The sequence below is a fragment of the Lycorma delicatula genome, chromosome 5 (assembly GCF_047948215.1).
Source record: "Lycorma delicatula isolate Av1 chromosome 5, ASM4794821v1, whole genome shotgun sequence".
NCBI classification, from domain to species: domain Eukaryota; kingdom Metazoa; phylum Arthropoda; class Insecta; order Hemiptera; family Fulgoridae; genus Lycorma; species Lycorma delicatula.
The window spans coordinates 14,984,746-15,012,667 of record NC_134459.1 but is presented as its reverse complement, the minus strand read 5'-3'; the positions used below and the strand labels follow the sequence as shown (position 1 = coordinate 15,012,667).

Here is a 27,922-nt window from a genome sequence, read left to right as displayed (position 1 = left end):
AAATGGTAAATAAATAAAAATAAAAAAACTGAACATTTGTGTTTTAAGAAATATTATATTTTTTAATTATTTCCTCCTCTTTATTACCTCTAATTTCAACAGAGATTTTAAAAAACTGATAGTGTCATTTTAAGTCCTTTTATCAAATGCACACTGCGTAAGAAATAAGGTCTGTAAGATGTGAAAAATACCATCTGGTGGTATACATTCAATTAATTTCAAATTTTTGCTTTATCTAATCTCACAGATTAAAGATCGTGTGCATGCGTGCGTGCATGTGCACACACACACACACACACACTCATATATATATATATATATATATATGTGTGTGTGTGTGTGTGTGTGTGTGTGTGTGTGTGTGTGTGTGTGTGTGTGTGTGTGTGTGTGTGTGTGTGGATCTTTTCAAAATTAATTTTTCTACATTTCTAATTGAAAAAAATATATACCTTAATTAAACACTTAACAAAGTTTTCTTCCATTAAACCCAAAAACGCGTTATTTTTTATCCCCAATTTTTGTGTTTTACATCAGATATCTTTAAAACTAATATAGAACAAATACGTTTCTTTGTGATGGTCCGACATGTAAACAAGGCATATTTGGATATCTAAGTCTGAAGTTTTTATACTGATGAAGATACTGTCCGACACTAATATTCTTAGTTCTTTGAGCATCTCCGACTTTTTCAACCACATCAAATCTAAGGAAGAAAAAGTAAACAAGTAAAAATAAAAATTAATAAATCATCATATTAATAACCATAACCATTTTAAGAAATCCCCTCCAAAGAAAATCTAAGAGGAGACAGTCTTATTAAAAATATCAACACTTAACTGGTGTTTGAGGCAAAATGTGACCCTTTACTCTGATAGATAGTGTCATTTGCTGTATATACAGGGGTGATTGATATTTACAGTCATTTAAAACTTTATTCTACAGTCACTTTCCAAATCGGTTAGCTATTGGAAGATATATTTCACTGTACGTTAAAATATTATTTAATGTATATTGTTGGTGATTACTTTTAATAACTAGATTTTTCATGGATTAGCAGAAAGTCAGACTGCAAAATGGAAGAATTTGTGCTTAATAAGAACACTTCAAATTTGTTGAAATTAAATTAATAAAGAAACTAGATCTAACATTTATCTTAATCAGATACAGATAAATAAAGATAATCTGTACTGCTTGTTAGTCGTTTGTTAAGATAGTAAATTTACAACTACCTGAAGGCAAAATATAGTTTTACCGGTATTTGAAATAAAATTGTTACGCTTAATCTGTGAATAATCATTTTTTCAATAGCTAATTTTAATCAATTAATTAATTAGGATTTAAGTAGGCTATAGTTTACCACACTTATTTAATATTTATTGAAGCGGTAAGGAAACAGAACGTAGTAACTTAAGGGATTAATTTTTTACAATATCTTGAAGGACAATAGTCATAAAAAGATTCTAAAAATTATTTGCAGAGGATGGTTTCATTTACTAAGTTTAATTGTACAGAAACGTACTTTGAAAATAAAAAAGTTAATAAAAAATTATGGCTGTCAGAAAATAGCATCTAAAGAAACAAAGAAAAACTAAAAAAAACAGTAAAATTTAATCACCCTGTCGAGCAAGTCTCTAGATTTAGGTTAAACAGGTAGAAATGTTACTTTTGACTGCAGCCATGAATTCAAAATAAGCTTTTCACCTTGTAATCTATGTGTGGCTTAAGAATATCTATGTGCAAGAAGAATAAGTGCAAAGGAATTGATCACGGAATAAAATTTTATAAAGACTATACCTACGTTAATGTATAGAACTGAAAGTCAAGACCTGAGTTTAAAAGGAGATTTCAACCAGCAGAGAAATACCTTATGAATCCTTAAGGACTGTACTTTGTAGGACCAATTTTGGAATACTTTCATTAAAGATCTACAACTTCATTTAAAATATTGCAGATATTTCATCAATACTTATTAAATATGTATATTATTTATATTCAATTATTAAAGTAAACTGATCCTGATTTACATACAACATTATTAGACATCTTTATCATTAGGCAAAAGAAAGGAAAGGTATACAACAACAAGGCATTAACAGACACTAATTAGAAAGAAAATAAAAAAGTGACAGCAAAACAAAGGTCAGTACAGATGAAGAATTTATTACTATAGTAAACAAAAAAAAAAAACAAAGATAATTACCTCTGATTGATACTACTTCCCAACACTCAATTAACTTTGTAAGTTCTTTTAGAATAAGGTTGGTTTGGTATTTCATAATCCACTTTCAGACCACCAATATACTTTTGTAAACTCTCCTTTTGCCAATTATCTAACTCTTTTCAAATACTCTATCACCAATAGTTGCATTTTGATCCCTAATTACTTTTATTAGATTTTCTGGTTTCGGAAAACCTTTGTGGGCGACTGAAAAAAAAAGAATTTGTTTGTTACTGCATGCCGATGCTAACAATGCTTAGTAAACATGAATGAGTCTGTAAATAAATATTACTGAATAATATTTACCTGTTCCTGCAGCAGCAATGAATACAAGTCCTTCAATGTGTTACAAAGGATAAAGATCCTATGTTGTTTTGAATTTTTACAAATGTTTATGGAACTAAGTTTCCCATACAATATCAGCTCACTTAGTCATTTTTTAAATAAAACCTAGCGTATGTAAAAGTAAATATAGAAAAATATAATAAATAGGAGCCACTGATTAGAAAATAGAATGCTGTCCACAACATTCTACAAAATAGGATTTGTCTTCAGTCTAGTGAATTAGGAGAGAATTTAAAAAAAAATATTATTCATTATAATAATTCTTTTAACATACTGAGTTTTTTTTACATCCTCCTTAAGTAAAAAAGGATTTCTTAAGGTAGTCTTTCATGAAAAAATGTTATAAGAAAAAATTACTTGAAACAGAAGTTCTACAGAAATTATTTCCTTAAAACTTTTTTTTTTAATTTTTTTTTACTTTTTTTAGTTTCCTTCAAAAAGAAAGAACACCCAAAAATCAATCACTTTCCAAGATTTTTCTTTCCTTTTTAGGAAAGGAAGAAAGCTAACTTAAGTTAAAAAATCTATTAACATTTTTTTAAATTTTTAAATAAGGAATAAACTGTCTGCTATTTTATATTTCATGAGAAAAAAGTAATTTTTTTGAAGAAAAAAATCCTTTTCCTGTACGTTACAGAAAACGTACAGGAAAAGACTTTTCCTGTACAAAACATTACATTGGTTTGCTTGGCATTTCTCCCACCACCACCCCATTCGGTCGCCCTAAAGCATAAGACCGAATGTCAGTGCTAACCTAAAAGTGTGAGTGGAATAAGCGTGGTACCATAAAGCACTTGCTTGCATGTCCTGCCGCCCACTTGTCATATATCCCTAAAATGGGTAGGCGTATCCCGTCACATTACTGAAACATATATGAGTATCAATAATTAATTTATCTCGTCAAAGACAGCAATTCGCTGCCACAGCGAATTCTAGGCTGCTGAATGCCAGCATATCTGTTCACTATTAAAGCACTTGGAGCCTTAATCTGGCTGGTAGCCAGCCATATCTCTCGATTAGCTTCCTACAGCAGCGTGGAAGGAGTCTTTTCCCTTAGGTAAACTGCTGATGTCAGTTGAACAAAGCAACCTCATCAAGGAACTCCCACACGGTCTGACAATGAACTTTCACCACTAAATCGATTAGGAGAGCTTTTCCCAGTACAGTGGTAGCCTCATAGAAGGCCTGTTTTAAAAACACCAGTGCATACAATTAACACTCTGCGCTGAGCACTCCTTAAATTTTAAATCAGTGCTAGATTTCTTTCGAACCTATGCACCCGAACAGATGCCGCATATGAAGTCAAACTTTCAAAGACACCTAGGTAAACAATGTACAAACGACAGCCAGTAATCCTTTCGAGCAATCCTCCTAAGCTTGTGCATACAGAGATGATGTCCGCTGTAACTTGCCTAATGTGGGTGCTAAACAGCAACTTCTCATCAAACAAAACACCAAGGTACTTATGAACTCGAACTCAGCTGATTACACAGCCTTTATACTTAATACAGGGGTTACAACTGTATAATTTGTCTGCACCCTTGAGAAACATAAACTTCGTTTTGGGCACAGAAGTCCTTAAATTTTGAATGTCCATCCAGCCCTCTGCAGCTAACAAAGCCAACTGCGCTCTGTCGTCTAGCTGCAGTCGAGAGTTACTACAAACTAACAGGAGACAGTCATCTGCGAAAGCCTGAACTGTGACCCCTTCCGGGAATGTCAGTCCCAAAAACCCGTCGAATACCAGGTTTCACAGGAAGGGGTTGAGAACGGATAACAAGAAAACTGCAGAGGATTGTAAACATCGCATAATAACAAAGCCTGTTGAACATATTCCTGGCTGAAATTTTTTTTATATGAACTAAAACTTTATCCTTACCATCAACATTAAGAAATGGCTTCCAGCCAAGAATCGCAATTTGGTAGAAACCATACCGTAGTTCTAAACCATCTCCAAGATCAACAATTTGTTCTTGCTGAGGTGGAGTAAAAAATGAACGCCCAACAGCAACAAATCTACAAGAAAAAAAATTTTTTATTTTACATACAATAAAGCATCAAATATTTATTAATATTAGTTAATATTTCAACTGACATTATCAGGAAATAATTATCCAAAATAGATAATGTTTGTATGTAGCAATAATGCAGGTGACCTGCCAAAAATACAGTCAATTGGTTTCTCTAATTTGTCTTAATCTCAGCCAATTCCCTAGACTATAAATATGCTATAACATCTTCCTCAAAACTATAAAAATATTACAAAAATTTTTAAAAATTGATTTATACTTTTTAGTCATATTTTAATCAAATTATTATCATATATTTTGCATGAGTTTAATTAGTAGATTAATTTTGATTTCAAAAGATAACATCATTACTGAAATTTATAATCTACATATATAAAAATGAATGTTTGTCTGTCTGTCTGTATGTCTCTTATGCCTTCCTAAACCATTCATCCGATAGCAATGAAACTTTGGGGAATGGTTGGACGCATGCCAGGGAAAGTTTCTGAATATGTTTGGACCTGCTAAGTGGCACTGGCGTCGAGATATTTAGAAAAATTGTACTTATAGTCCGATTTGCCTCATATTCACAATACGTGTTACTTACACGGAAAGAATTATTTCTGCAAAAAATGAAACCGCTAGATGGCACTGGGATTGAGATATTTAGAAAAATTATATTAATTGACCGATTTGGTTCATATTCAGAATATGAACATTAGTTATGTAAAAAAAATATTTTTGCAAGAATTATACCCGCTAGCTGGGGCCGGTGTCTAAATATTTACGAAACAAACAAATATACAAAAATACAAATGTACAAAAGACCATGTTTGTATGTGTGTTCGCTAAGACCAAAAAACTAATGGACCGATTTACGTTCGGGCAAAAGGTAAAACAGTGACAAGGGGAAAGGTGGAAAGAGAAAAGGGAAAGGGTAAACAGGAAACTGGGAGAGGGTTGAGGGAGAAGGATGAAAGAGAGAAGTTGGAAAGAGGAAGGAAAATAAGCGAAAGGTAAAATTTGTGAAGTTTCATAATATTCAGTTTTTTAATTTTTTTTATCAAATTTTCAATTGTGTTCATTTAAACAATTCATTTAAACTTATTTTTTCTGAACATGATATACGATCCTCTAATTCTTTAATAAAGTGGACAGTTACACAATTGCATTGCGGTCAACAACATGATGCATCACATTTTTTTGTGGTGTCCATATCAGCTTTTTATATTAGTTTATTTGTTTCATATCACTCAAATAGTTATGTGATGCCCTTATTTTTTTAAGCAAAATTTATTTAAAACTAAGAGCGATAGAAAAATTGTATTTACAGATCTATAATGTATGCAAAAAATCAATTCAAGAAATGGTATCACACTTAGACAAACATTAAAAATTTTTGTCAATCAGTGTAATTATTAATAAATCAGTAATTTAAATTTTTTTTAAATATATTTTGTATATGAAGTCGGATTCAAATAGATATGCCTTCCCCCTTGTATGATCTAAATATTTCATTAATTAAAATTTCATTTAGCTACAACTCTGGAACCAATGAAAATAAGTACCACCTGACATATTGTTGAAAAGCTCACAATGAAGGCTTACTACTGCAGTTAAAAGTCCAAAATCAAATTTTTTTGGATTTTGGACTTTTGGTCCAGTCAATTGCAATCACAAGGGGACGTACACAACTAGATATTACAAGAGTCCTAAATCCAAAATTTCAACATTCTACGGCTTATCATTTTTGAGTTATATGGGATACATATGTATGTACATACAGACATCACGCTGAATCTAGTAAAAATGGATTCAGGGGATGGGCATAATGAATATTTCTGTTGAAATCTGAAAACCGAAATTTTTTGCGATTACAATACTTCCTTTACTTAGTAAAGGAAGTAAAAATTAAGATGATGAACACAAATTTCAAACTTTCTGTAAAAAGTAAAACTTTTTCTACATAATACTGCATCTGTTTCCACTGTTTAACTATCCTCAATTTTGTAAATGACGCTATTTTCAGACTTTTCTATCTTCTTGTATAATTTTTCATCTTCTAAAGTTAATTGTAATAACCTGCTGGTCACTATCTTACGTCTAAAATCAACATACTATCTAACAATTTTACTAAATGCTTTATAACAATTTGAATTTCTAATATAACTTGTTTAAAAAAAAACAACACTTCAAATTTTTACCCACTATTTAATCAGATCTAGGTAAGCATGTTATACATTTTTTGATTGTAACTGTAAGAAAGATACACAATTAACCAAACATCTAATTTTTAATAAATAGCAATATTCTGTATGCTGCTGCACTGTATAATTTACTGCCAGTTACAAACAAGCTGTCACAGAAAGGTTAATATTAACATTCAGTCCATAAACATTTTGAACTAAGGGATCCTTTCCACCTTCAAGAGAAAAAATCTAATTAAATGTTACATCTATAACAGCAACTGGGAACTCTTTTCAACACTGCTGTTTAAGAGAATCCATTATCCTTTTCTACAAGTTCAATAAGACATCTTATTAACTTCCTCTTGTATTGTTAATAGTGTTAATAAATATCTACTTTAATAGTACAGTTATCAATATTGAGGCAAAAAGATGGTTGTAAATACTCTGGATGCTTTAACCCAGCTCTGTGGTTATCAATCTGGAGTTTGGAGCATGGAGTTTTTACCATATCAAACCATTCATTCAAATTAACATTTTCTTAAATTTAGAAACTGAAACCTTAAAAATAGAATCTAATCAATATTTTTTATTCACGCCAGCCTTAATTACTTGTATTAAATTTCTTAAGGTTCATAAAATATCAACAAACGTAACTACGGTTCCAGTATCAATCAAGATATAGTGATGTTAAATGACAGAAAGAGTACAAGATAAAAGCTTAATTTATGATAGCACTGATGATCTCAATTCTGGAATAAAAAAATTTTGAAAATGTAGCTTTTTTTAATTCTAACTATATGCTTGTTTGCATGTCACCATGTAACCCAGATATTTAGATGCTACATTGAGTGACTGAGTGAGTGAGTGAAACGTTTGACATTATATAGATTAAATTTTTTTTTAAATACATTGAAAAGATAAAATTAAAAATTAAAAATACAACAAAGATATGTAGAAAATAAATAATTCTTCAGTTAAACTTTAACAACAAATTAAATAGTGCATGGTAAATTTTAAGAAAAATTTGCTACAAGAATACAACTTTTAAACCTAAAGGATAAACAATCATTTGTAAGTATGTACCTACTAAGGACATAAAATTTATTGTATTTTATTACTAGCAGCATACAGTATGCAAAAGGTTGGTTGATTATTTGACATTCCTATGGTGTCTGGGTATTTTGCTGAATTCAGACCTTTAGACAGTTGTATCCCTATAATGAATATTATATCAGCGGATCACACTGCCCAGGATGTGTGGTTAATTCTCATTAACTGAATTGTAGCCAGAAGCCACAATATTAATTAATGGAAACATAAAATAACACTTATACACATAAAAAATTTCAGAAAAATTATCTCTTTTACCATAATTTAAAAGTTAAGTAGGTAAACACTTAAAAAGCTGTTTATACTAAAAGATACCCAAATGACAAGAGATGAACATGCTGGTAACATAAGCCCTTTTCAAACAACAATAAGCATAAGCTTTTTTCATATTATAAATATCACTTCAATTAAATAAAATTTGTTATATTAGAATATTACATAATGCATAATAATCACCATACACCAGTTTGCCATAAATTACTGTTGTAAGAATTGCAATTCTTTTAATAAAACCTCTGTAATAAAATTATATTATAATTAGATATAAAAATGTCATCTGATAAAAAATTTGTGAAATAAATTTTTTAATAAGATTCAATGGGAATGAGTTTTGCATTAGCTTGTTATAGAAACTGATAGGAAGGAGTTGTAGCACTCCACCTCACAGCATATGTTAGATCCCTGAAGTTCCTGAACTACTGGTACACCTGGCCTAGGTATGAATGGTTAGCAAAGTTTGGGCAAGACACAACTGCCTTATAGTAAATTTTACTAAAAGTAAACAGTGTAAAATTATTATAAAAGAGGATTACCTGTACAATCGTTTTGGTTTATCTGGCTTAACGACACATCGTAATGAATAGCAACCATATTAGTTTTTTTAAAATTAAGAGCAAGATGATTTACTTCCAGGTTTATAGGAATTCCTTTTTTTCCTACAACATTAGTCCCCCGACTCTTTCTCAAAGGTATGACACTTAATTTTTCCATTTTTTTTGTAATATCACCTAGAACATCAAACAAATTATCTACAATTTTTTCTTAAAAAAAAAACCTTATCACACATTGTTCCTCTTTTTATATAAAGGCTTAAACATTCTTAACATAAGTCTATTACAAAAAGATCTTACCACTTTTTAATAACTTTATCAGATAAGGGATAAGGAAATGAGAAGGGTGCAAAGAAAAAGGTCCATGCAGAAAAATTCTTACAACCTGAAACAAACAAAAGTATATTTTAAGAAAACTGATGCAAAAGAATAAAGATACCAACAAATTTTCATCTATGAAAACTTACTACTTTCTTTTAACACAACAAACCACAACATAAACTTAAACAGGTTCACACCCTCTTAACAGACAGACTGGTGAAGGGAGATGTGAATTTTTCAGCTGAACTGGTTTCGCCGGATATATATTATAATACAGTTTTTATGCTTACTGGAACTCTAGGTTTTACTAAAAATATTTAACAAAATTATGGTATTTTTTATGACATGAATAAGGTACATGTAAATTTGAAATTATAATATTAAATGGGTAAAATTTCACAGAAATTTGGAGACCACAAAATTATTTCTTTTAACTTCAAGCAATCACCCTTTTTTGTTCACACTTTTAAAAATTAAATTTCATTAAAATTAAATATTTCACAGTGGTAAAATCAAATTCTAATTAAGACAGTTCGCACATTATTAATAAAACCGAGATAAGAATTTTTAAATAGTTTTAAAAACTCAAACTTGAATTTCTCTTAACTAAGTGTTAACAGATTACTGAATCAGACATGGATTTATTGCTAGAGGAGAAATTTCAGGTTAAAAATAAAGCTAAAACAAATAAATTAAACTAATTAATAAAATAAAGTATGATGGAAAGGAAGATAACAAAGAATTAAATAATAAAATTGGGGGGAATAAAGAATAAAAAAGTTACAGAATTTTATTGATTAGGTAGTAAAATTACAAAGGATGGATTAAGTAGCACAGATTCAAAGTTGACTTAAAAAAGGAAAGTGAACTTCCATGAAAAAAAACCTTTTGAGCATGCCGGAAGATATGGAGGTAGATTTCATTGGTGCCAAGTAGGGGATAAAAAAATTTCCACATTAAAGTTAAGAAAACTTCAAATTTACTCAATATGACAATGAAAATTGTTTATTTGGATGAAACATACGTTTTAAGTTTGCATTGTTCGACGAAGTCGTGGTCTTATGGTATTGTTGAAGGACTTCATGTGCCGATTAATAAAGATGACTGTTTAACAGTCATCTTCTTGTTTTCAGGCCGAGTGTTACCACTCGGCCTGAAAACATCAACTCCTTGTATCAAATCAAAATATTACTTATTGTCATATTGTACATGTTAATAACTTAGACTCCCAACAACCTGATTTGAATCTGATCGAGATGGTATGGTCAGCTGTAAAAAGACATATGGCAAGTCATAACACAGCATTTTCTTTCACATATGTTGAAAAATTAACTACGGAGAAATTAATTCCATGAATGAAAATGACTGGCAACCCTATTTTGAAAAAGTAAAAAATACTGAAAAAGAGTATGAAAAAACCTGGAACCACTGATAGATGAAATGACAGAGCATTACATTATATCTGTAGACTCCGATAGTGGAAGGGAAAATGAGAGTGATAGTGATTCGTTTAGCAAGGATGGTGAACTTGCTAGAAGTTTGAATTAGATGCATGAAGAAAATTCAAGTAAGTTTTGTTTATTATTAAAAATTAATAATTTAGTACAAATAAAGGTTATAAAAGAATTAATTATGTATTGTTTATAATTAGTAAATGTAAATAAGATAGTTATTACCGTGTACAATACAATAAGTAATACTTCAATTTGATATGCAGAGTTGATATTTTCAGGCCGAGTAGTAATACAGTCTGCTCGTGACGTCACAAGCTTGTGCATTGGCCAGGCCAAGTAAAAAGCAATAAGGGATTGGATACTTCTACATGCGATTCTTGAATGTTTGAAATTGTTTCAATTAGAAACCCTATGCCCATTTTTGCACAGTTTCTTGATTTATGGAGAAAAAAGATTTACACAAAATGTTTACAGTGCAAACTTGTTCATCAGTAATGTGCTGTTTTCATCTAAGTAAAGATTCCAACAATCTCCTGAAGAACTGCAGGTGGGAGCCTTCAGAGATTCTGTTGTCTTGTTCTGCCATTCCAGTACATTCATTTTCTTATTTCCCATTATTTATTTCCATAGACCTAACTCTACTACAGAGAACTGAAAAGTAAGCGGACCCCTTGATGCGATGGGAGGCTGCTAGATACTGTTTTCTGTTCAACGGCTATACAAGCCAAGCACCTACTTGGTCGAGGTGAACCTCTTCCAGTATAAAATTAAAGATACTTAAGAAATCAGAAGATAAATGTAAAACTGCCATAGAACATGTCCAACATCTTATCCACAACATAAATTAACTATAAGAGAGAACAAGTGGTAGAAGGTATATAGATTAGTCTAATTTGAGAAATAAAATGGGATCAATAGAGGCTAATTTAATTATACATAGAAAGCAAGCTTAAAAAAAGTATTAATTACCTCCTGTGACCTTTATAGATATAAGAAAGATTTAATAATAACAAAGGGAAAATTGGCATGGATTATTGAGAAAGTTATTTATACAATAATCATGTAATCGGGATCAAAATAATTTCTTTTACAAAAAATGTGAAGGATAAATAAGCATTTATCTTAAACCTGAAAACATAATACTGGAATTAAAAGACCTAAGCGAGACCACAGAATAAATCCCTCAAGGATTAAAAGTAAAAGATTCAATGACATTTTAGTAGAAACTAAAAATTAAAATAAATAAATAAAAATAGACTTATTGCTTTGAAAGAAATTTAGTTTTAAAACAAACATGAATAAAACAAGGATAACGCAATATGACAGGAAAGAGAATAGTTACCCTTTTAAGCTTTCTTTAAGGATTTTATCATTTATATATATATATATATATATACAGTGGTACCTTGAGATACGAATTTAATTCGTTCTGTGATCATCATCGTATGGCAAAAAAATCGTATCTCAAAGCAATTTTTCCCATTTAAAATAATGTAATATATATTAATGCGTTCTAGCGATATGAAACTAACCCAAAACACAGTTAAATTACATATAATATACACAATTTGTATATAAATAAACGAGTAATAACACACATAATGTTTATTAATTAATATATTAATAACACACAATGTTTATTAATAATCACTTTAACATCGGGCCTTTTTGGGCTCACTTTCCTGACTTTCACTGCGCAAGACCTTCACAAGGTAACGATCAAGAGAGGTCCGTTTCTGCCTTCTTTTTAAAATGTTACGAAAGAATGTGAGACACCTATCATCAAATAAGGCACTCGCTCTCTCTGTAGACAATTTCTCTGGGTATCTTTTTTCCACAAAATCAGACACTTCCTCCCACTTGCCAAGGATATCACTAATTTCACGTGAAGTAAGTTTCTTCTCTGGCTCAACCTCTTCCTCACTGCTGAGTTCCATCATTACCTCTGAGTAGGAAATCTTCTGTAACTCTTTCAGCTCCTCCGTCGTGAGTTCTTCAGCATACTCCTCAATGAGATCAGCAACATCTGCCTCGTCTACCTCTAGACCCATGGAGTGACCAATGGATACGATCTCCTCCTCAATAGGTTCGAATCCCTCTCGTTTTAAAACAACATCTGGCCATAATTTTCTCCAAGCTGAGTTCAATGTTCTTTTGGAAACACCTTGCCAGGCAATATCTATAAGCTTAAGACAGATCACAATGTTGTAATGATTCTTCCAAAACTCCCTCAATGTTAGGTTCGTATTTTCGGTAACTTCGAAGCAACGCTTGAAAAGATGCTTCGTGAAAAGTTTCTTAAAATTGGAGATAACTTGTTGATACATGAGCTGAAGGGTAGACGTTGTATTGGGTGGCAGATAGACAATTTTGATAAATTTAAATTCATCTAAAAGGTCATCCTCAAGGCCAGGAGGGTGAGCGGGAGCATTATCCAACAGAAGGACACACTTAAGCGGTAGACCATTATCAATTAAGTATTTTTTCACTGAAGGCCCAAAAACTATGTTCATCCACTCAATAAAAAACTGACGGGTCATCCATGCTTTACTGTTTGCATGCCACAGAACTTGTAATTTTTCTTTCATAACTTTATAAGCTTTGAAGGCCCTTGGGTTTTCCAAGTAGTATACTAGCAACGGTTTTATTTTGAAGTCCCCAATAGCGTTAGCGCAAAGGGCAAGCGTTAGCCTATCTTTCATAGCCTTGTGGCCAGGTAGACTTTTCTTCAGCCGTGATAAACGTGCGCCTAGGCATTTTTTCCAAAATAATCCTGTTTCGTCACAATTGAACACTTGTTGCGGTAGGTATCCTTCTACACTAATGACTTTTTCAAAAACCTTAATGAAATTTTCAGCCCCTTAATATCTGCACTAGATGCTTCTCCATGACGAATAACTGAATGAATGCCACTTCGTTAATTGTCAAACCAGCCACGACTAGCTTTGAACCCCTCACCGCCTTGCGATGATTCTCCATCCGTCTCGGTTAAATCACGCTTGAGGTCTTGGAAGATGGCGCCAGCCTTCTCACAAATAATCGCTTCAGAAACAGAGTCACCTGCCAATTGCTTCTCCTTAATCCATAATCAAAGTAGCTGTTCCATCTCATCATGTATATTAATTTGTAGCTTTGAAATAATGGTGACGCCTTTGGAAGACTGCAGCTTCTTTATCGCTTCCTTCTGCTTGATGATTGTGGATATTGTAGAAGGATTGCGGCCATACTCATTTGCCAAGTCGATGATACGAACGCCACGCTCATGCTTTGCAATAATTTCATGTTTCGCTTCCAGCGAGATCATTTTCTTAGGCTTTTTCTTTTCACCAGTTTTGTCTTTAACTTTGGGATCCATGGTTAAAATAACAAAATAAGCAGAGTACAGTATATATACTATCCAAAATGACACGATAAACAGGCACAAACAAAGCAAATAACACGTCGTGGCGGCCATGCAGAGGACTGTGGTCTCAACAACCAAACAGGGGAACATAGCAGGCAGAAGCCGCGGGGGAAAAGCTGAGCGAACGCTCTGCCATCCAGGGATTACCTATGCAATTATCGCACATCGCAAATTCGTATCTCAAATTTTTCGTTGTATGTCGAGGTATAAATTTTAGAATATTTCATGTTGAATCTCAAAACGTATGTTAGGACATTCGTATCTCAAGGAACCACTGTATTTAAAACAATACTGTGGAAAGATACACAGACAACTATATTAGTCATTCTTAACCACATTTTTAATGCAATATAATGTTAATACATGCAATAATGTAATATAATTTCTTATCTCTGATAAACATTTTCTTTAAATATTTTAATCATTAAGGAAATGACATTAATAATATTTATAGAGTTTACAATAATTACAATAATTGAAAATAATATACATTGCTAAAAGTAGCAAGTTTTTAGAATTTTTTTCAGTTACAAAAATGATGATTTTTAAAAGTAGCTGCACCTAATTATATATTGACATATAATAAAAAATGTAGAAATATTAGAAATAAGTAAATAACAATGAGCTTTAATAAATGTTGAAAAAATTATTTATTTACGAAAACCTGCTTATGAATAACAGGTAAATTTTGAACAAAAATTATTAGCAACATATCAATTATCACACATTTGACTTAAGCTGTAGCTTATTAAGTCATTATTTGTAATTAGTTGGTCATGACAACTACATATTTGTAACAATGGTAATATATTATCTGAGGATTATTTTATAACTGATGGTGAATCAGTAGATTTGAATACCTTAACCCTTGTAAGCGTAAAGTAACGTGATACATTGTTACCTACGGTGCTTATGAAAATGTGTACAATACTAACATGCTGTTACTACTTTCTAACTAATACATAGTCGTTATTTTCACCAACAGATAGTGTATATGTATACTTTACAAAGCTTTACAAAAGAATAACTAATTTGATACAATCGATAAATCGAATATGGGGTTAGACTACAAACATTTTAACAATATTCAACATCTAATTTACCATTTCAGGTTATGTCGTCGAATATACACGAAAATAATAGTTTCATTCTAATATTTATTTTGATAATTCATCATTTTATGTGAATTTACTCAAATGGTTATTTTTTAATTTTGCATAATACAGATTCACTAATCATAGTTTTAATTTATTTTGTGCATAATTTGTAATATGGCTCTACCACATTCTGGTCTTAACAACCAAGAAATTGGAAATTTATTTGACAATAGTTTAAGTGAATATAAACCATCTAGTGATACAATCCCTGAAAATGAGTAAATTTAAAATATGAATTAGATTTAGTTACAGGCAAGAAGAAACGGTAAACAAAGTTAAAATTGTCCACAAATATAATCAATTTATGGGTAGATTTGACACATCTGACATGTTATTACCTCGACGAAAGGAGAACCCTACACTGCTGAAAGTTGTTTTTATCATGGGAAAACAGTCCTCAATTCTTATATTTTATATAAGAAACATAATAAATCTGCAGAGGGACAAAAAATTAAATCCAGGTTTGCGTACATTGTAGACATTGTCAAAGAGATATCAAAGAAATGGTTCCAGTTGAAAAATATTCCAGATCAACCACAAGACTCTACAGGTTTAAAAAACTTCCTACAAGAAAGTAATGAAGATGCTGTGTATGTACTGCTAAAGGAAAAAGGAATACCTCAGACATAGTTGTAATGCACTACATATATAACAAGGGGCTCCATGCAGAGTATTTTCCTAAACATAAATGTTGAACAGTTGACTGCGTAGATCTGTAAATAATGCATATAAGAGATCCATTTTTTTATTTTATTCACAAATAGTGTATTTTATAAATGTGTTTTCCTCAAATTTAAATTGGGGGAGTTTTCTAAATCTGTGCTAACATTTTTTTGTAAAACATTAAAAAATTCAAGCTTACATTTTTTTTTTTTAAATTTTAAAATTGGTATGCATCAAGTTAAATAGACCACAAGAATCTCCAGTATTTTCTTGGTAAGTATGATTGTTATCATACAGATACATAAAAATTGAATGTACAGTATTATTTTCAAAAACTGTTTACATATCTGTGAAAAATACCTTGTGATTTAACCATAACCCAGACCCGGAAGCCTACACATCAAACAGTTACTAATATATAATTTAGCAAATTTATATTACGCTCGTTATTTTGGTGTTAGTAAGTTGTTTTTAGCAATTACAAAACGCACAAAATAAACGAATGTGAGTGAGTGAGATAGTGGAGTGAGTGAGTGAGTGAGTGAGTGAGTGTGTGTGTGTGTGTGTGTGTGTGTGTGTGTGTGTGTGTGTGTGTGTGTGTGTGTGTGTGTGTGTGTGTGTGTGAGTGTGTGTGTGAAGAAAGAGTGAGTGAGTGATTGATTGTTTGTGTATGTGCACATGCATTTAAAAAACATATTAAATGTTTTAAATCATATTCAATATTATGATTACTATTTAATAGTATGATTAAGCTTCATTTCATTGCTTAGTGAAAAAACAAAAATTTAGTACGAAAATTGAAGCAATAATGTGCTCAAGTAAAATTACAAAACTGTTTTTAATAAGCAATTCAATGACAGACAAAAACTGTGATTTCCATATTCATTAACTTCTGATAACAAAACAACATATATAGATACCAAAACAACTTACTAATATCTTTTCCCAGTGGCTTCTGTTGAGAACTAACTCTCTGCGACGGCATACTAAATCCACTAGCCTGTGGGGGAGGTGTTTGCTTATCAGATGGTGTTCTCTTAGCATGTTCAGAGATACTACTTTGTGAAGAATAAGGTGAAACTACAGATGGTGATCGGGATTGCTGTTCAATTTGAACTAATATCAAAAAAAAAGTTAAAATATTTAAACAAATAAAATAAAAGATTAAGAAAGGTTTTTATTGAAACAAAAAAAGAAATCTTAAAAATATTTATTGTTATAACTAATTTTAGTTACTAAAATATATACAAGTTAAGAATTAAACAATTACGTTTACTTCCTTCACAATAACATCAGAAAGTTAATTTTTATACTTAGCACAAACACTTCTGCAGCTTTCTAAACATATTTTCTCTAAATAGCGATGCCAATCTACAGGTCCTGAATACTAAATATGCACATTTTAATCATCTATTACAAAGAGGAATGACAGCAGTACCCATGTGCTGTCAAATCAGGGGCCTTAGAAGCCAATAGCTAACAAAGTGATAAGTTTCTTTAATGCTTTTAAGTTCAGTACTACAAACAGAAAGCTATTAAAGTAGCATCATCAATGTTATTGGTAGTAATCATTTAAATCCTTTACATAATGACAAAATCGATCGGCAAAACACAATCTTGCTGCACAGATGTACTGGTCGATATAACATCATATTCTACGACCTTCATATTTTAACCTTCAGATGAAAACAAAAATAGACTATGAATGAAAAGTTAAATTATTCAAAATTTACGTATCAGAAAACGATTCTCCAATGATGCTATAAAGGAAAATTACTACTAACCGCTTGCTGGCCTTTTTTTTAATTTCTTAATTCTGAACAAAGATGTAATATTTCATTCTCAGAATTTTAAATAAAATTCTTGTCTTGAGTGATACTGTTCTTTATATTACTAGTTGTGAAGTAGTCATATCCTCATTTCTGTTAAAGGCAGATATTTACACTGCTGTAAACTTGGGACTACGTTCTGTCAGTTTCTTAAAATGTTTGTGAAATTATTTGTTAAATTTTCTTAATAGATATCAGAATCAGTTTGCTAATGCAGTAATCTGTTTATATTTGTATGGATGATGATAACAGATAGTTTGTGTGCCTGTTTTGCTTATTTTTTACGTTTCTTTATTTTGTATTTTGCGTTGATTTCATTGTTAGTTTGTCTATATTTAAAAAATTTTTTATAAATCTATATTCTTTTTATAGTTTTATTGCGTATAAAATTTCTGAATTCTGAACAAAGATGTGGTAGTGCATGCCTTAGTTTGACAGTAAGTAAACAGATTCCTTTAACCTTCAAATAACAACTGTCAAAAATACAAATTTTGGAAAAAATTGTAATGTATAAATTTTATTTATCCACACGTTTCATTACAATACTTTTTTTCTTTTTTTTTGAAACTATACTAGTTTAAATATGCTTTATATACTGTAATTCTTACTACAATGCAATTCTTAAATGTTTCCTATCCCATAATTTAAAATATAATTTTTACACACAAATTTAAAACAGACATTTGTATACATTATATACACTTATTTTAATAATACTTAGTATTAAATATATTTTACTTGCTCAATAATCAGGTTAATTTGTTTTAAATTCTCAAAATATCAAGTGTTAAATACTTGAATATGCATATGAACACAAAAAGGATCAATTTGAAAATGGCAGAACTTGCCAAAATAATCTACATGCATATAACAAAATTAGCTTAATAAAAAAAAATGATGCTACTAATTTTTTTTATTTATAATAAAAATTATGTTAACATTCACTAGCAATACTATTCTACAGTGTTCAAAAAGTGACACAAACTTATGGAAGAATTTTCCCTTCTTTCATTGCAGGTTAAATTGAAGAAAAATGGGTTTACATGATACAGCAAAAAATATTCATTGTCTCCCAATATATATTAACATGTGCCAGTTATACGCAGATTCAAAATGCCTTCACAGAAAAGTACGGTGCGGATGCACCAAACAAGTCCTCCATCAAGCAGCTGTACGATCCAAGAGACAGGGAATATGCCAGAAGCAGCCAAAAGTGGTTGACTGAAAATGCTAACACCAGAAAAGTTGATCAATGTGCAAGCTGCATATTAGTCCCAAGAATTAGGTACACCTATCTAACCAGTCAGATCTCTCCATTGGTAGTGCTCGCACAGCATTACATACGTGTTTAAAGATGCATCTGTACAGAATTCATATTGTTCACGAGTCATTACCTGCTTGCTTGCTTGCTACAGTCCAATGTGAACCTTGGCCTCCCGTCCAATACGCCTCAAAACATCTCTGTCTTTTACAAACACCACTTGCAGTTTTACTACTGCCTGTGTATACTTCTACTGAGCACTTTTCACTCTCATCTACTTCTTTATTTAAAATTATGTCTGCTGGTCTAGCCTTGTTTCCAAATCAACTTTATATGGCTCCTGCATCCTTTTCTTTTTAATTTTTTTTATATACGTTAGACATCTCTTATATTTTAATTATTATTGGCGTTTAACCTGTAAAGATGCATAATGCTTCGAATGAAATAATCCTAAATGTCTTTGAAATTTTATGTTAATTAGTATTTGAACTTTGTTAATTTAACTCATTTACAGAACCTCCGCCCAAACTGGTGTTCCATAAGAGTCATTACTTGCTTTAAGGGTGTAATTTAACAATTGTAAAATTATACCTTTAAACAGTGAAAGTCTGTTAACAAGATTCAAGGGCCTGGCAGTATGTGTTCGTTAACCCGGATGCTTGTTAGCGAGAGGTAATTTTCAAACACTGCAACCTTAACAGCTTACAACGTATGATCAATATACACAATACTATATAGGCTAATATATTTTTAATATAACTTTAAAAAAATTGTCTTTAGTTGCTTGCTTACTTTTTATTTTTATACCCAAAATCATCAAAACAACTTTTTTAACTATTTAATCTTTTTATAAATTTATTACCAACATATTTTTTCACAAAATTTTGTAAGCAATTCTAAACTATATTGAACTGCAGAGTGGAAATAACTGGATTCTTAGTCATAGAGTCATCTTTATTTTCACTTTCAGTTTTGCTAACTTGCCTTGTTTCACTTCAATATTTTTTTCTTTATCTGCTGGACTTTCAGTAATTAACACATTATTGTCAGCATAGACATAATCATCCACATTAGTCCAGTTAAAATACTTTTTTTGGAATCGACGGTCGGAGAATTGCAAAAAATTACAACTGTAGCAAGACTGGATTTTTTGAAACAACTATGATTGTAACTGAAGATACAATTACCCATCCTCTGCTGATTAATCTGATGGCAACTAAAACATTTCGATAAAATCTTTATTTTCCTTTTACGCAGTCAAGTAATTGTAATATCAGTAAACATCTCAATCGAACAGATGTTTACTGAGGATAGGCCTTGAATTGCCGGTGGCAGCTTTGCAACAGTGTTATCAATTAGTAGTAAAACATCTTTTTTCTGTTTGCAATCCCAATTCTGAATTTCAGCTTCAAAAATTGTATTGACTTAACTAAGTACTTAACCAGAAGGAGGTTTTTTGACATTCTTAAAACAGGGATCTCTTGATTTTCCAATGATCAATTGTTTTCTTTTTTCTGTTCTAGTCACATTTAAACACAGAACAGTAAAGCTTTACTTTTGAATGCAATTCACATAAACATTTGTCTCCTTTAGATTTAAATGTTTAGTCCGGTGTTAATTTATAAAATAAGTCCCTTCATCATCAGCATTAAATATATTTTCCCATTCATAATCCAATTTTATAAGTGGCCATTTACAACCCACTCCACTGCTAATATCAGAATTATCTACACTGTCTTTTCACTGCTAATTTTTGCAAATAACAATTTCATATCGATTCAACCAACTACCACTACAAAAAAAACTCTTTGTATCCTAGCTGGTCAGCAAATTTTTCTGCCTGAATTTTCAAAATGGGTCTATTAACGAGAATGTTTTTTAATTCTCTTTGCATTAAACCACTTATAAGAGCTTTGTTCAAATTATTTTCTCAGTCTTATCTTCTTAACCTGAGGCTGATTTTTTCAAAAGCTATCCTTATCAAAATTTATCACGGCTCTTCCAAATCATTGAGAGAGAGAAAATGGAAAGTCCAAGCGTAACACATATCAAAATTATATCAGCTGTTTTGTTTTCTAATCGCTTAATAATTTTTAATTTTTTGCACATGGAAAACACCAGAAATTACTTCTGTGCATAAAAGTTTGTCAAAAACCATCACAAGAAGCTCACAGAATATACACAGACTTCAACCAAAGTTAAAACACACGAATATACTGAACAAAGTAGCAACAAACCATGTTAAGAATAAACTCTCTGTATTAGACTGCAAAATTACTCACACTTCCCATTGTCATACTACCTGTATGAACTTCAGAATAGTGCAGAAGTGGAAATTCCCAGAATCAAGAAATAGCCAGTTCAAAACTGTATGTGGCTTACTACTGTATCTGGATTATTTCTTATTACCCACTTTCACTTACTTTGAAGAGGTCATTGCCTCCCTAATAATTTAATAACATCATTATAACATTCAATATTATAAACGTACAGTACTAACAATTAACATTTAATGTCTGTACTTGTATTTTAAAATCACTTGTGTTTTTAATTACTCAGAGAACAAATTTTATATTCATAACAGACTTCTAACTTCATTATCAGCTCGTTTAAAACAAACTTTACATTAATAAAATAAACCAACCAATCTTTTTTAATTTTTGCTTGTTACAACCGGATTCTTGTTACAAACTACCTCTTTATAAGCTACTTCTACTGTAACTTGTTTTCAGCATTTCACCTTTGAGACCCAAAAATAGTTTTGTTGATTTTGATAAAATGTTAATTACTGCATGCTCATTGCTGTTACATACTCTATATTCACTTCAAATGATAATTTGCAATAAATTATTATTCCTAAATATTTAAGATTAATAACTTGAGCCAGTTATCAATTGTTCAGATATACACTTATTTCTTATGACGTGTTTCTTATACATATTAATAAAACTAAAGTTTTTGTTTAAAGACTTTTGTTTATTAAAACTTACTTTATTGTTTTTTGCCCAGGTTGCAATTTTACATTTCTATATTTGCAAAGTTTTCTGCCACAAATATTGTGATGTCAGAATTATTAAAACATTTGCAACTGTAAATACTTTTGAATTTCTCACTAAATAAAGTAGTGAATTGTAGTAAATATTCCAAAACCCTGCCCAGGGCAGGATCCCTGAGGACATCCTTTACTTACTGTTCTTTCTAAATAAATTTATTCATACTCAATACAATTATTTGTTTACCAAAGTAGCTTCTAGAAAGATTAAATACATTTATTTATTGGACATTTTAATTGAATTTACATTCTCTGCATAATTAACTACAAATTTTTATTTGTTTGTTGGTAAATTAACAAAGTTATTTTGTTCCTAACCTATAAAAAGGTATATTCCAACAAACTTGTTTTTGTTTTACACTCATTTTCTTAAAACCTAAGTGAGATACAGGTCTGGGGCTACTTTTATGCAATTTCTTAGATCAAAAGCCAGAAAGCACCAAATTTACTTATTGATTTTTACCCCAAGAATTTTAGTATAGTTTAATTTCACAAACCAGAAAGCAGGGCTGATTGTTTCGTGAGCTGAAACTCATTAACGAACAGTTTTCTGACCTAAGTTTATGTGAACTTTTTTTCTTATAGAATCATCTCCTGAGAGATTGCCGTGTAATTTGGAATTAAGACCAATTTCTATCACTTTCAACTTTATTCCTTTCCATAAGACCAGATTTAATGAATTCTTAACATTAATAACCGCAACTGTTATGCTTTTTTGAGGAGTGAAACCATAGGATTTTCATTATCTCTTATAATAATAGAGGATGCATTATTTTATCTATAGGAGGTTTTTATTACTTTCCCTCCTGCACTTAACCAATTAACATCACGGAATTTTGAGACTTCTGTAACAGCCTCTTTTCCAGGCTTTATGATTGGTACAACTCTGGCTCTTTTCCACTGTTTTGGGAAACGACACCTTTAAGGCATTTATTATGAACACTGTAATAAATATAAGTAACTTTGTAAAGATTCAGTAGGATTGTACTTGGTGACCATCTTATCCTGATGCTTTTCTGAGATTCATTTTCTACAAGATTGTCGTTATTTCTTGTTCTCTAAATTCCCTGTCACTGCTTGCATTTACAGCCTTCTGATATTTTTATAGTATTTGTTTTCATTCATCTCATCATTGACAGATATAATATACTCAATCATATATAGTCTGCTGTTTCCTTCATATTGTTTATATATGAACCAATAAGTTTTTCTAAGGTGGAATAATAAGTATTGGTTTTCAACTCTCCAGAAGCCATTTTGTATACAGCATTCACAAGGTTAACTGACGTTGTCAAGCTACAATATTCTTTCACAGCTTCAATTTTTATCGTCTTATTAAAGCTACTTATTCTTTCTTTGTTGCATGTGTGTGTGTGTGTGTGTGTGTGTGTGTGTGTGTGTGTGTGTGCACGCATTTGACCATCTTACAAAGGGTGGGCAACATCAAAAACAATAAACGAATATAAAACAATAACCTACTGCCTTTTAGTAAGTAAAGAATGCCTTTTACATTTCCTTTTAAAAAATTAGTCCACTTACTATGATTATAAAAATATTCATCAGGAGTATATATTTTGTTATTAGTTTATATCACATTAAAAACAGAACAAATAATCACAATGTCATAATTCTAAGCTATAAAAAAAATTAATACGATTAATGAAAAACTACTAACAAAAATACAGAATATGATAAAAACTTATCGTAGAAATGATGTCTTTTTACAACCACTTAATAATTCAAGTAAAAACTTAATTCTCGATAAAAAATGCAAATGGAAAAAAGGTTACTCCAGATTCTTCCAAAAAAAATTGATGTGAGGAAATTAAAATTACAAAATATTATGGAAGTAAATAATATTAAGAAAATACATAAAACACTATGGAAATAATAGGAGGTTAAGTGCTCATTAGAATAAAAGTAATCGCAGAAAAAGTTGAGGCGCAATAACTACCAAATTTTTTTTTTTAAATGATTTTTCTTTTTTAATGTGCTTATGGCAGCTGTGTAACAAATCTGTGTAACAGATCTCTCATACATTGGGTCTGCCTTTTTAAAATAAACATTTTGCTATCTACTTAATTTCTACAGCAGCACTGAAGTTTTGAGATCACATTATATAGTTTTTCTTAAAACAAATTAGATACTATATTATTCTGGGCGAGAATGTCAGCCAGGTTACTACTTATCAAAGATTTAGAAAGCTATCTTTGTAGTTCATTTAGTCAGTTCAGTTCAGTTTTAGTCCAGTCTGTTTTAGTTCAGTTCAGTTCAGTTCAGTCAGTCTTTAGTTCAGTTTTTTAATCATTTAGTTATTCGATCTGTGGTATTTAAAAACAAAGATATATAAATCAAATATGTTAAATGACAATGCTTAAGTTGTAGACTTAAAACATAATATAACAATTATGAACTCTTAGGTAAATACTTAATTTCAAAGTTTCCTTCTTTATTTATCATCAAGGAAACATTTTGCAAATTAATATGTATTTTGTCTAATCTATCCGAACGGCAAGTACTAACTATTATCAGAGAATGACATTTTGTCCTTTACATGATGCTTTTGTTAAATTTTTGTAGCTATTACATTATTAAAAAAATATAGTCTGACTATACAAAATTCCAGGACTAAAGTTATAAAAACAACAAAAAAACCATTGGAAAAAATTCATTCGCTTTAAAGCTTCTACGTAGTCTCCCTTCAACAAGAGTTTAAAGCAGTTCACATTTAGATCAGATATAAATATCACCTACAGCCCTAGAGAAGTCTGTTTGAAAGCACTTCTAAAGGGCAATTCCAAAACTTTGAAACCTGTAACACTGTCTTCTATCAACTTGTACCGCTTCCCCTTCATGGACATCATGACTTCAACCAATCTTGACTAACAAAACTGCCAAACAATGTTGGCCACGTGAGCTGCACTACATTATTGTGAAACAGAAATCAATCTCTGGTTTTAAGAAAATGTGGTCGCATGGATGAATTCAGTTCTATAAATGATGTATCAGGATGTCTTGGAATAACAGCAGCAATTCACGCACGTATTCAATGCTTTCATAATTGCAGTTAGTTACTTGGCTTCCCCTCTCTTAGTTTTCTAATAATGTCTAACCGCCACGTAACAAGCAAGTCATTCGAACACAAACAAACAAGCCATAGCTTCATCACCATATGCTTCGTTTTATAACTCAAATGTTCCTGTAGTACTTTTCCCAAGCAAAAAAAATAAAATTTTATGTTTGCTTATTGTTCTATTTTACTTTTCTGGCATCACAGCTCTAGAGCTATGTTGCAAGAAAGAAAGTATGGTAATCAGTCAAAAAATGGTGTGTAGTTTTTATGATCTAGGGATCCCAATATTTTTACACGCACTTGAATACTAGATCGTGGATACCGGTGTTCTTTGGTGGTTGGGTTTCAATTAACCACACATCTCAGGTATGGTCGAACTGAGAATGTAGAACACTACACTTCATTCACACTCATACATATCATCCTCATTCATCCTCTGAAGTATTATCTAAACGGTAGTTACCGGAGGCTGGAAAACAGGAAAAAGAAAGAGGGATCCCAATAAACAAAATTAAATAGGGATTTTGTTTGTACATACATATGTATGTGTTGGCATGTTTGAAGCTTAATAACAATGACTAGATAAACCAGTTTTAATGAAATTGGCACAAACTTGTATATATGAGTTAATTTGTTGGTAAAAATTTGGGGTCAATATCTCCAAGGAGTGGGATAGTCTTTTTGGGATTTTTTCAAAATTTTGAAAACATGATTTTACTTTATTTTAAGCACATTTGGTACAAGCATGCAATAGTGCAAATGGCCCGAAAGAAATACTTTGGGGGCAATATTGTGGGTGGGGGAACCAAAGTTTAACAATATCAATTTTTTTTAAATTTGGATAATTATTTTTCCACTACACACACGGGTAGGGTGAAAAGTTCTGAGCCTGGATAAGACAATTTTCTGGGTACATTTTGATCTATTTTTCAACATAGTCACCATTAAGTTCTATACACTTAGTTCAGCGTTCCACAAGAGCACTTACACCAGCTTAAAATAACTGTCTAAGGCGACAATAACTTCATTACTGATCAAAAATCTCTTCCCTCCAGAGCATTTTTTAGGTTAGAAAAGAAGCAATAGTATCTGGCAGCCAGATCAGGTGAATATGGAGGATATTAGAACAATTTAAAACATAATTCATTGATCTTTGTCATTGCAATGATTGAAATGCGAGCTGGAGCACTGTTTTAATGGAAAAGCACTTTCTTTGCTGAATGAGGTTGTTTTTCCTTAATTTCATTGCTGAAATACTGCAATAGGATAACATAATATTCATCATTTATTGTTTTATCCTTTTTTAAATTATCAATGAAAATTAATCCATATGCATTCCAAAAAACAGTTGCCGTAACTTTTTTTGCACAAAAAGTGTTTTTGCTTTTTATTGAAGCAGGTTGACCTTTATCAACTTATTGTTTTGTCTGCTGTTCTCTTAGAAGTGTAGTGATGAACCCAAGTCTCATCAACAGTCAAAAATCGATCTAAAAATTTCTTTGGGTTGCACCAAAAGAGCTTGACACACTTGAGATGTTTGTCTGGTGTGGGCATATGCAGCACCCATCTATAGCATACAAGTTGTTCATGCCCAAATGTTGTGTGTAAAATGCTGAGCTTGCATTCTGTTGACATGTCTACAGACTCTGCAACCTCATTCACTGCCAAAAAAATATTGCATAATTTTTCTATCAATTCTGTTGCAGTCACTACTTCAGAAGGTCATCCACTGCATGGTTCATAGCTAGTGCAGGTTTGACCCATTTTAAATCTGTGATGGAGCGTTTAATTAAACTGCTGTATTTGATGGAGAAGAATCTCCCAATGTCTAGTCAAGCTCTTCTTTATTTCGTTTGCACTTTTATCACTCGCTGCATGAATTTTGTTTTTCCATTTTCCAAAAAAATGCCCTAATTCTCCACTCTTGACGAACTGTAAGTACTACATTAACGATGCAGTGACTTGAAAGTCATAGTAAACTAATGAAGAATGGAATCATGCAACACCATCGAGAAATTATGCATACTAACACCATCTCTGTGTGAGACCTAGAACTTTTCACCACACCCTTGCAACAATAAATAACTAATGCCAGTTAAGTATAACAAAAACCCAGTAATAGGCTCAAAAATACCTTCACAAAAATAGATGTATAACATGAACCAATAATCCAAACTGAATGATCTTGTCTGATCACAATCTTCTCTCAACAAATTACAATGCTTTCCACTAGTTCCATTTCTATAGCCTCAGTCCAAAGACATATTATCAGACTGTGTATGAAATCCTTTTATTTAGTAGTTAATCTTTTTAGAATTACACCTTTTTTGAGAATGCTTTGCAGGAAATCCCAAAAGTATATTTTTACCTTTCTGCCTAGTGCTACAGCAGAGCTATAGGAAGGAGAGTATGGTAATCGGTCCAATTTGGGCATATGCGGTTTTCACTGGATCTTTACATTTTGACACCAAAGGAATCCAAAAAACTGAATGGAAATGTTCCTAATGTTAGTGTTAGAATGTATGTTCATACACGTGTGTGTGTGTGTATGCACGCACATGCGTTTGGTGTCACGCCCTAAATCACCCTATATCTCCAGAACTACTCAAACGATTTTGACCAAACTTCAGCAGACACTTCTATACAGGGGCATTGATGCTATTAAATTTTCAACTTAAAAGATCAAGGGGGTGAAGCTATAGAGCAAGATCATCCTCAGTATGTCAGAGATTTTACCTAATTAAGGTCTTATTTTTCTTAGGCACGTTTGTTAACAATTAAAAAATATATTTCCAAAAGAATGTTGCAAAATCGCACCTCCACCCCAAAAAATGCTATAAATAAACTAGTGGCTAAGTGGGTTAGTGTCATTACTATCCCCTATCACCACAAGGAGTGCTAGTGTAGCACTGACGTACAGCTGCTGTAGTAGTATTTTATGCTGTAACATCACAGATGAGCGGTAGAATTAACGATTAAATTCAGTGTAAAAAAGTATTTAAAGTGGC

General features: G+C 31.3%; 1 pseudogene; it reads right to left on the bottom strand.

Moving 5' to 3' along the window:
* Positions 1–27,922, bottom strand: part of LOC142324711 (protein argonaute-2-like) — an 87,676-nt pseudogene that overhangs the window by 34,868 nt on the left and 24,886 nt on the right.